Source organism: Ambystoma mexicanum, chromosome 12, assembly GCF_040938575.1.
Source record: "Ambystoma mexicanum isolate Mex_15411 chromosome 12, UKY_AmexF1_1, whole genome shotgun sequence".
Lineage (NCBI taxonomy): Eukaryota > Metazoa > Chordata > Amphibia > Caudata > Ambystomatidae > Ambystoma > Ambystoma mexicanum.
The window spans coordinates 385,458,002-385,470,137 of NC_090936.1; the positions used below are offsets into that span (position 1 = coordinate 385,458,002).

General features: G+C 42.9%; 1 protein-coding gene across 1 annotated transcript in view; it reads right to left on the reverse strand.

The window, feature by feature from the left end:
- The window catches only part of LOC138514489 (platelet binding protein GspB-like), a 1,350,980-nt gene that overhangs the window by 466,272 nt on the left and 872,572 nt on the right, over positions 1-12,136 (reverse strand). The gene's annotated exons all lie outside the window — the stretch shown is intronic.

The window sequence follows — 12,136 nt, forward strand, 5'->3', positions numbered from 1 at the left end:
AGTAAAAGCAAAATCAACCGATCTTAGTATTTTGTATAAAAGTGTTCTTAAAAGAAGGCAAAAACGATGCTGGCGGAAAGCCACATAGAAAATGAATTGTCTTTTTGAAAGACTGCAAGGCTGCAAGGGTGCAAGACTTAGTTTACATCATAAGTCAGGTATGAGAAAGATGATACAAGCCTCTGTAGGCATCTGTCTCTTTATGATGTCCCATTGGCTGCCAAAGTACCTTAGAAGTGGTCAGACGAAAAATCTATGAAGACCTAAGACTACAGATGCAACCCCCCTGGTCCACCTCAATAGAACAAGCTAATTATTAATCCCCAAGCTGGCCCTGCTAGCCTTCCTAGCCATGATGGCTTCCCCAAATCATACATGGAAAATCACAGATAGCCTGACTAGCTCAAGCGGTGTTCCATGCTTGAATCAAAAGATGCTTCTAATAACTGGCCTTTTCTGCAACCGTTGAGCATGAGGAGACATGGCAACAGGGATATTCTGTAAACCAAATGTGTTACCCCAAGGCCCCTGATTCCAGGTGCAAGGCTATCATGAGTGGGTACAGACACACGCCAGTATCTTTAAATAAAACCTAGTCTTAACGATGTTGACAGATTGAGAAGAGATGTTAAGAAAGAGTTGCACATTGTATTAACTGCAAGGTGTGTGTTGCAAGGGATGCTTCAAAGAGGTTTGTAACATTTTGAAACACAGATTTCTAATGGATCATTGATTAGCCTGGCTCCATCAAACTCAGATGTTGTATTTGTGCTCGGATTTGTTGAGCCCAAATCTAGCTCAAAGGCAGCAGAGTGATGTACAATAGGAGATCATAGGGCATTAGCTGATAAGTACAGGGATGCATTACAGTTATGGATCATGCGCATTCATGTAGACTGCTGGGAAGGCTGAAGGATGAGGTGCGAGGTGTGCCTGCTCTGTGTTGGTCATGACAATTATAGACTCAGTGTTGCCATAATGACACGGTTGCAGGCTACAGAATGAAGACAACATTTACATTAGAAACTTTCGTTCAGAAGTCTGACTTAGGCACTCATTCTAAGATTCCTGTTTTGTTGGTGGGGTTACCGGTGGCATACCGGCAAACTGCCCTTACCGTTTCCGCCACCCAATATCCTGGTATTAGCGGGACATTATGGACAGTGGAGTTCCGGTAAATTCCCATTCACATGGAGTCTCAAAGGACTCCATGGGACTGGGTTTGCTGCAATTACCGGCACCGTTATTACCAGTGCCAGTAATTGTGGTGTTTCTTTGCCAGTAGGGGCAAACTTGAAGTGTGCTGGTCTAGAAAAAAAGCCAGAGCCGAAATTACCAGCATTTTTTCTCGTCCGGCACACTTATAATGAGCCTCTTAATCTTTTTCTTAAAAACAAAGCATAAAACATCTCTGCAGAGGTCATTTTCTATTATGTTTCATGGAATGATTGTGTTCAAAGGATTGTAGGATGGCATATCTTACTAGAAAGTCTTAGTGCCTCATTATATGTTTGGTGGTATCCCACGGGATGCCACCAAATGGTAATACTGTTACCAGCTGCGGATCTTTCGAAATTTCCAGGAGTTTACAGGTGCTGGCAATGGTATTTTAAACCCCATTCCATGGCGTCCATAGAATTGCAGATATTAATGGGATTGCCGGTATTACCGGCATGCTGTTTTTTGCCAGTGGGGTGCCCCACTTACCTCCAGCTCTTTGCTGGAGGTAAATCAGGCGACCCCACCAGCAAACGGGTCATTTGGTGGTGCGGCAAATGTTACCACCAATTTTGTCCTGCACCACCAAACTTATAATGAGCCCCTAAATGTTACATTGTAGTACTGAATAGAAAAGTATGTGAAATCACAATGATCATATACAGAGCCTTCATGTGGCATTTTGGGTCTTCAGCATTCACGTATGTTCAGTTGTATAGGTTATCATCCGCAGGACCATCTAATATTGCACAGCAATGGTTTTACTGCCTTGCTGTGGACATGAAAACCACTTTTCACATTTGACGGGGTTACTCTCTTGAGACATGTCTTTTTCAAAGGGTACTGAAGGCCACGAGGCCTTTGGCAACCACTCCCTTCACGTCATCACCGGATTCACATTTCTTCAATTTAAGTTCACTATTGAGTCCTTCTTAAAACAATGACAGTATGTCAGAGTTTTGATGTGAATGATGCTGTGCTCCAGGCAGCTTTTTTTCATTTTCAGAAGAACACATCCCCCATCCAAATTATTTGAAAAAGTGCTATGAGCCCCGGTGCCTCTCCACTGTACATCCTCCCTTCACCATGGCTTGGCTTAGGGCGCCCACCTTCTACCCACGCAGAGTAAGCATCACACAAGAAGTCCTATTCCTTTCTCTTAAGTAGACGGGTGAGCTATGCTTAGTCTTCTCTCTGACAGACTTTAATAAGGGAATGGGTGTATGGATGGGCACCACAACAGCATGTGCATTGTCATGGCTCACAGGCTCAACAGAACATGGTATTTGGAATCATTTGAGGGCAATTAAATTCATATTATTTTTGAATGAAGATCATAAAACAAGCTTGAATACATCACACATACACATTTGAAATGTAAATAATCGAAAAGCAATATCTGGCACACTTTAAAATGCCATAAGGTACACAACTGATTGCTCACCAATAGTGACTTCACTAGGAACACCATTTCTTTTCTATTGATGGTCATAAAACAAACATAAATACATCATCCATACACAGTTCAAATATAAATCATTGAAAAGCAATATCTGGTTCACTTTAAAATGCCCATATACAGAACACATCAGATTCATCACAAAAGGTGAATTCATCTTGAGAATAATTAATATTCACAATAAAAGAATGGAAGGTCCATCTAAAGACATATGTCATGTGTCCATGCTTGTTTTGCGATCATCAATTGTCGTGCACATTAATGGAAGTGACTGTGTCTTAAATTGCATGACAGCTTTGATTAAAAAGTGAATACCGGTGGGATACCAGGGGACTTGTAATGAGCCCATATGCATTGAGATACACCCAAAGTTGAAATGATAACATGGCTTTGGAAATGCTGTCATGTTCTTATGTCCTTCAACTGCTACTTTTGCCCATAGATCCTTCATACAGCACTTCTGATCAATAATTTATGATTTGATTACATACAAATCTCCTCTAAAAAAAATCAACAGCTAGGATTGGTCTACTATGCTAGAGCTTGCAGCAAATCCTCCAGCACCAACTATTGAGTGTCATTTGCACGGCATGCGAAAATATAATTGCTGACGAAGGCAGACAAAAGGCACTCAGTATATTATCACTATCTTCACTTTATGCAAGGTATAGAAAATTGTAGTTGACGGGATACATTTTCAGGACACCCTCCTATAGAATTGAATGTATTGCTTATTGAAAGTGAAGACACGCCCCTGCACGCTCACACCAGAATAAATACAGCCTACTAGGGAAAAAGGCCCAAGACACGCTTGCAAGGATAACAAGTGTGTATTTCTCCAAAATAGAAATGCATCAGCAAAGAACTCTGTTGCCACTGAACGTTCTGAGTTCCGTAGGGATGTGCAGCACATTATGAGCACAAAAGATGTCACTAACAACGTAATTACATATAGTACAATTCTTCAATATGGATTGGAGGGGCCCCATATGTGTAGGCCTGCTCCATATGGGATGCCAGGCCATTAGTCCATCTTCATCTGTCCATCTCTTTCGACCTGGACACTGCTGGGCACATCATGTGAAAAGTAGATAATATAACCCTGGCCTAAAGTGATATGACATTTTGAGAACATCACTATAGAGAATGTCATGTTAAGGAAATGACAAAACATGGTTCACTAACCAATGAGAGTTGTTCTACTCATATGATTTTTATTTCTTTGTCTTTTTAATTGCCAAGCAAGGAAAATAAATAAAGTAATTAGATTTCACCTGCAAGGCATTGTGCACACTTCATAAATGCAAAGTTGTGCTTTTTAGATAAAAACAGTAGCGACTGTGATATATTAGCTATAGCGCAAGTCTCTGATCTATCCCATCACCCTAGATAAGCGGCCCATCAGCGCTGTCCAGGGCTAGTCACCTCACTAGGGAATAGAAAGAATGGTTAGAGGGCAAGTAATGTTAAAGTTACAGAGAAGGTAACTCTAAATAGGAAAAGAAATTGGATCATTTACCTGATAATTTTTTGTGTGATAAAGTATTGGGGTGTATTGTCGGGTACGCTACCTTTGATAGTCCCTTAAGTGTGTTTTGGTACTTCTCAATCTTCTCCCAGTATGAGGGGAATGCATTGTACATGTACTCTAAGGGTGTCTCCCCTCCCATTTCAGCGATGTATGCGCTAAAAAAGCATCCCTACGCTTCTAATTGCACGCTGCTCACACTTCAAATGTCACAACCAAAAATGTAATTTGTTGTTCCCTCCCACCAGTCAGCTCAAGTTACTTTCCACCTTTGCCCCTCACACGCACTCACTCACTCTCCCGCTCCACGCACTTCAAACACGTTGCTACTTACAGAACGCCCCTCCTTGGGCCTCCACACTATACAACAAAAAACACGAAAACAATAAGCTAATATAACAATCTAAAATAACAACCACTACTAATTCCGGCCCCTAAGCATTTCCTTTTCCTCCGTTACACAATATAAGTGGTACCACCTTCTCCCCTAACTCGGGGAGGCTCCCTAACATTCCAGTTTTCCTTTCCGTTATGTCCTCCTTTAAAAAAGCAATAATAATAAAAGCAAACAAATCAGACTCACACCATACAAACAACCTCGTTCTCCAGTCCCTCACAATCCACACTTCTCCATATACCCTTCCCCTACTTGTTATCACTTGCAAGGGTTTATTCACATATACGTTTTCACCCGAACCTCTCCCTCATAGGTTTACAACAATGGTTAGCACTCTCCCCAGAGCTGCGCCCCATTCCAAAGAGCAGACAGGAATTCTGCAAAGACGGCTCCTGCACACCTCTGGGACTGACGCGTCTGGAACTAGTCTCTGTAGGTAGGCACGGCACCATCGGAGAAGCGGCCTGAAAGCCTCCGTCAGTTTGGGGGTCACTGGGATCATGTTGGGTTACCAAATGAAGACACGCCCCTGCATGCTCACACCAGACAAAATGCAGCCCACTAGGAATAAAGGCCCAAGACATGCTTGCAAGGTTAACAAGTGTTTATTTCTACAAAATAGAAATGCATCAGCAAAGAACTCTACTACTGCCTAAAGTTCTGAGTTTTGTAGAGACGTGCAGCACATTATAAGCACAAAAGATGTCACTAATGACGTCATTACATAGAACGATTCTACAATATGGATTGGAAGGGCCTATACGAGTAGGTCCTGCTCCATATGGGATGCCAGGTCATTGGCCCTTCTTCATCTGTCCATCTCTTTCCACGTGGGCACTGCTGAGCTCCACATTCGAGGTGAGGTCACACTAACTTAAATGCTTCACTCGATTCTCAGACAGATCAGCAACTCCCAAGGTCCTCCACCTTCGTTTTTGGCTATGATTTGTTGCCACCCTTCACCTCGCTGCACAAATCAAGTGACCCCTTTATGAAGGCGTGATAGCCTTGCCTTCTGATCTTAGTGAGCGATCGAGGGGTGTAAAAGTTTTATGTTGGTGGTCTGGGTTTGGATGGTCCTGTGGCATGCAGGGGTCTCATGATGAAAGCATTGCAATGCTGCATTTATTGTGGGGGATCAGTGGGGGCAGGAGGGCCTTGCTATCTATTCCGTGGGATGGTACTGCCAAGGGGCGCTCTGCTCCCTTCTCATGACCTTGCAGGGTGCATTCTTCCCAGGGCGTGAGAGCATGTAACTTCTGGTACAGTGGAGGATCTTTTAGACTCTGCGAGACCTGACAGGGGTGGGGGTGGTATTGCACTCGTGCAAGGGATCTAATACTAACACATACAATATTGTTTGCCACGCTTGGGCCTAAATTCAAAGATGGCTGCTGTTCTCAAAGATGGCGCTCACACCTACATCTGCCATATGGCTTCCAATGCATGCACTAAGGTGATTGCGCACTCTCCTCTATGTGCACATAGGTGGGTGGGAAGACACTCTCTCCTTCCCGACAAAAGTTAACAGAAATCGGTATGCAGGCAAGATATTGAGGTGGAACTCAATGTCCTCTTGACATTTTATTCAATTGTGTACATATCCTCGAATGAACATGCTATGGTTATTGCCCAATCATACTGTGGATGCGTATGCTGTTGTCAGACTTCTTGCATTATATTTTAAGGACCTTTGGCATTGAAGCAAGCATACTGAAGTGGCCATGTGTAACATGGTAGGGCTCAATCAATATGTCAATTAATGATATGATAAACTACTGCAAGTGAGACATTTTGAAAAACTCAGGGCCTGCCTTTCACATGTTGTCTAAGCCTGCAACGTGGCCAGGCTTTGGGAATGAAGATGTCCCACCACTCATATATAGTCCCATGAAGCCAGGAGCAAATAAAGGGTAAAGTAAGATGCCCACACAAACTTATCAATCAAACAAGACTTTGCCCGCCGAACCCCAGAAATGCATAATGTAATAACTAGGAGAAAAAGGCTCACAGGACATGGCCAATAACTCTATGATCTAAGCTAGTCATAAGTCACGGAGCTAAGCAAATCCAGGGGACAGTGATGCTGCAACCACTAAAGCTAGCATGATAATAACAAGTTGCACTCCATCACTCCATCAGGACCAAACCCCTGGAGATGGCATGGCCACAGCAGAATGCATGGCTCTGATGATTGGTTGTGGTGATGTGAATGATGTGACTGATTAGTTTCAGAGATACACCAAGGTGGAAATATGGGCTTTCAGTGCAGGGTGGACCATGAAATGACTATTATAAATATTGTCATGATGCTGTGTGCCTTGAGTCATTTCCTGAGCAAGCAGCAATAAAAGTCTCAAGACTATACAGATAAGCAAGTGTTACCAGACACTCTCTGAGCATGTGGAAAAAAGGCACAGCATTATGTTACTCATAAAGGCACTGGTGTTGCACCATTGCAAAGCTCAGTAGGAAACCATGATACTCAAGAACAGCAAGCATGAGTCTGATCTTTACTGTGGTCTGAGTGAAGTCAAAGATCAATAATTATTCATGCAAGTACTAAACACAGTAGGCTAAGTGACTAGCGACACTGCCTAGAAGGCCACTATCTTTGAACATGAGAAGAATCAAAGACAGTCCTCCAAAATACAGAAATAGGAACCTATAAAGTGTCCACATTAACTTATGAAGCAGAACTCGGTTGGAGTAGAATTCATGTGCTATCCCAGAATCATGAGAAAAGGAAAACTGATTATTATTTTGTTCTGTTGAGCAATGTCCAAAATTACTGCACATATATTAAGGTTACCCAGTGGTATTAGCAATGAACTAATGTATTCTGTAAGGAGGTACATGAATGGATGGCGTACAAAAAAATAGTCAGGTCCTCGGGGAAGTGGGTGGGAGGAATTGCAATGGTTAGCCATGCCCTTGTGCTTTAATCTAGAAGGCACCACGGGAGAACAAGAAAAAGGGTGTTGGAAGAGGTACTAGAAATAATAGGAAGCATCGGTATGATGGTAATCCTTGCCCCATGTTTTGTGTACAGCTCAGGCATACTAGTACCCAGTGCAGCCACATCACATTAGAGGAAAAATGATATGCATATCTTGTAGACAAGTTAACCCCACCATTGGCCCAATACGTACAACACAGACCAAGCCCACATAAATATGATATTGACCCAGTTAGGTGATTCTGTGCTTGTCAGGGTGCAACTGAATCTGTTTAGCAGAGTCTGCTTTCTCAACATCTGACCAAGAGTTAGAGACTGATGGAGTCAAACCCTTTAACCGGGCGGGTCCTAAAATGTAAAGAAGTTGAAAAACAAGAAAATAAATGGCCCTCAGATAGACACAAAAAATAGAAAGCAGCAGTTCTAATAATGTCCTCATCTGAGAGGTCAAACAGGAAGTTCCAGTGGAACGGGCGGATAAACATATGCCAATGAAAAAGGGAGACGCTAAACATAATGTGTACTGTAAGAGAAAAGCCAAACATTGTAATTTAATGTGGTCTTGCATAGCACACTTTAACTCATCCCTTCACGAGTTGTCAAAATAGTGGCGTTTCATGAGCTTTTTTCTCTTGATTTTTCCCTCATTCGTGTAAGTGGATCAACTTGTGAACTTTGTTTGGGACAGAAGGTGTGGCATAGAGAATTCAGGGGTTTTGATTTCATGCTAAGAGAGACAGGTTTGGCAAGAATAGCAAGCAGTGCCACATTCTATGTGTCAGACTAATATAATGATGTGACTGCAGGCAAAATATATCCAGAAAACTGGTGAAATATTGTATGATGTTTTCCAAATCCTTTTTTTGTACTAAATAACTTTTTATGAGGATTTTCATGGTATCCATAAATTAGCTTTACACAGCCAAGCAACGCAAAAAGTGTTGTTCTTTCCTGCATTCATTTACCCTAATCGTGTGAGGAAACCTCATTTCACAATTAGCCCAAATGTATGAGATGGTGATATTTTGCTTTTCCCCTAATTGTGTGAGCTAGCCATCCTTGACATCTGGCATAATTGTATGAGATAAATTATATTTCGATTTTCACCTGGTTCTGTGAAGTAATCATATGTTGCATCCCTCCTTATTGTACGAGAGCCTTTTTTGCACATAGATCACTTATATGAGATAGCTATACTGTGCCTCTCCCCTAATTCGGTGGGCTGGTCATACTTTGCATTCCTCCCGGGTAGGGGGAGACAGACCATTTTTCAAATCTAGCATACGTGTGTGACACAGCCAGACCTTGCTTCTCCTTGATTCAGCATCTCAGGTAATTGTGTGAGATATTCTCTTTCAAACTCAGACTCATGGTATGAGATTGTTATATCCTGCCTGCCTTCCAACTAATTCCAGGGGGGTAGGAAATGTACTACCACGAACTAACTGTACTAAAATCTCACCCTTCTGCATACACCTCTCCCACACATAATCGCGCTCAAGAACACAATAGCGGACAACAACCGAAAAACACACCTAAGCTCAGTGACCGGTGTATCGGAACTGAAGCTTCCAACAGCACATCACAGCTCTTTTGCTCTTTTCCCCGCACAATCCTACTGACATGCCTGCCACCACCTTCCTTGCATTACAGATCCACCAGAGCACCAAGAGACCACGCAGGGTAGCGACAAGCTGGTAAAGTGGCACAGCTAGTAGAGCGCTCGCTTTGACATCTGTGCAGAGCCTGGTAACTCAGGTTCGAATCCCGGCGGGGCCAAACTCAGCCTTTCATCCTTCCGAGGTCGATAAAATGAGCACCACACACCGTGGGTAATAAGCAGCACTCAGATACCTGAGGGTTTGTAGCGCTATATAATTGCCAAATTATTATTATTATTATTATTATTATTATTATTATTATTAACAATGCACGGTACAAGAACCTTTAACATAACATTTTAGGCAGGTTCTCAACTTCATTGCCACAGCAAACAGTACATCTTTCTACAACTTGCTATGTTTTTTCCAGAGTGGTCTAAACATCAAGTTTGTTTTAAGCATTTAGTTTTCACTCCGTCTAGTTCAATGATATTTGGAAATATGCTACCCTCCCCCACTCCCTCCAAGGGTTTTGGCACCATATTTCTCAAATAAGTAAATACATATTGAGGCTTCAAAGTCAAAAGCATTCAGAATGGCTCTATCCCCGGGCAGAGAGTGGCGTGGGACGTCTACGTTTCTGGGTAATCAGGTGACTTGATGTAGCAGGGTCATGTGTCATTTTGCTAAATGCAAACGCACACACCGGTGTAGCCCACATCTCAATTGTGCTTTTCTTGGGTTTTGCTCCGAGATTCTGGAGACACATGCCAGCAGAAAGCAAGCCAAGTTCAACAAACCTGCATCTACAGTACAGTGGGTGCCATAAAAAAAACCCAGCTGCATTACAACAGGGAAGTCTTCCAAAACACATTATTTGTAAAGTTCAGATGGCGAGCAACACTTCTTTCCTTCTGATGTAGATTTATATGGAACGGTCCTGCCGCACTGGGTCGTGCGGATGAATTGAATACTGCACAAGGGCTTTGCATTCGAGGCACTATGTTAGTCATGGTTAAAATGGGTTGAACTGCAGACAACCTGTGGCTAAAGGCAGGTGTGCATAGCTTCCAATGGTTGAAGTTCATTTTCCACAAGGAATGTGACCATGCTTCATATATGCGTCCTGGGGCCAGATTAAAGGAACTTTGCACCGGCGCAAAGTTTGCACAGTATTAGCACTAGGGCAAAGTTTGCTCTACTTTTAAAAACGCTGGGGAGCATTAAAAAACTATTGCACCTCAACAAGTGCAGTTTGGCATATTAAAAGCAACAATGCAAAAATAGCCCTAGTGAGAAAAAACAAAAGATACATTTTGCACCAGGGCAATGTTTGCCCTAGCGCTAATACGGAATGGTATTAGCACTAGTGCACACTTTGCCCTGATGCAAAAATGCTTCAAAAATGTACCTTTTTTAGAACTTGGGCCATTTTAGCCCTGGTGCTTTTAATATGCCAAACTGCACTTGTCTGGTGCAATGGTTTTTTAATGTGTCCGAGTGTTTTTAAAAATAGGGCACACTTTGCCCTGGTGCTAATACCGTGCAAACTTTGCACTTGCACCAGTGCAAAGATTCTGTAATCTGGCCAGTGGGCGGAAAAAAGAGAACCTCTGAAGCCTGTCGGCTTGAACGAAACTGACAGTGCTCTACTTATAGGTAAAGCAGCAAGCGGCAGGGACTGACAGTGCTCTACTTATAGGTAAAGCAGCAAGCGGCAGGGACTGACAGTGCTCTACTTATAGGTAAAGCAGCAAGCGGCAGGGACGTTCATGACATGAAAAATACGATCCAGCTCTAGGGAAAGTACAGAGCAAGAAGCATCAAAATACCGCAAGCAGTGACAAAGCCAATAGCTTTGACCCCTGCATGATGTGTTGTGTTCTTATGGCCCCCATTAGGCTAATGGGTACTTCCCCCTGGGGTCGGGCATAATGGAACTACCCTCCTAGTTAGATAAGTACAAGAATGAGAAAGTGATGGCCCCCTCGGAACTCATATATGGCAGACAGTTAGGGCATTCCCCCCAGTCATCAGTTTACCAGCTTCTGCATCAGCACTGTAAGTGCCACAATTCTTTTCATCAGACACTATAGGCGTGGCCTCTTCCGTCACCGAGAAGCACAGGTATAACATTTCCCTACAACAAACATAGTTGTAGTCCCCATGTGGCTGATAATTATGAGACTAAACTTTGCAGTGTGTTATGAGTGTGATCGCAATCACACATTATGGGGATGACTCCATCGGTCATGACCTTTAGGCAAGCCTTGCATCAATTAATATGATCCCTCCCACCCTGCTCTGAAAAACTGTAACTTCTTTTTCACCTCCTCCCTTTGTACTTTGTAGCGCTCCGAGACCATCTGAATAAGGCCAGCGCTGTATAAAAGTGTAGCCCTGTGGGGCAGTCTATGGATTACCAAGACTGGCAACATAAGATTGATGCTCCTCAGGCCGAACAATTCATAAGAATGCCCGCCAGGCAGTGTCGGTAATAATGACCACCTATGAGGCCATACAGATATATCCCCATCTGACACCATGGGTAGCATTCACCAATATCAAGCAGTACAGGTAATGTTCAAGTCCACCTAGTACTAGTGTGGCTCAGGTAGACGGGCATGGTTCCATTCTGCAATAAAGGTATGACCCCATTAGGCATCACTCAGAGAAACCCGTACCCCAAAGCACAAAGAAAAAGCCATTGTGCTGTAGAAGACGAGCCGGTGAGAAAGCAGCTCTCCTCTACTGAACTGTACAAAATGAAAATGCGTATTAGCACCTATCAACGGAATAAATAGGAGTGCCATCCAATAAATGTGCTAGATGCTGGACTAGTTGAATGAAAAATGCAAACACGCAACCTACAGAAATTATAGCTGAGTTTAGGGCCCTTTAGGAACGTGTATGCAATGGATGGGTTTACACAGAATAACTCAGAGTCTAAATAACCAAACCAACTCAGGAAGAT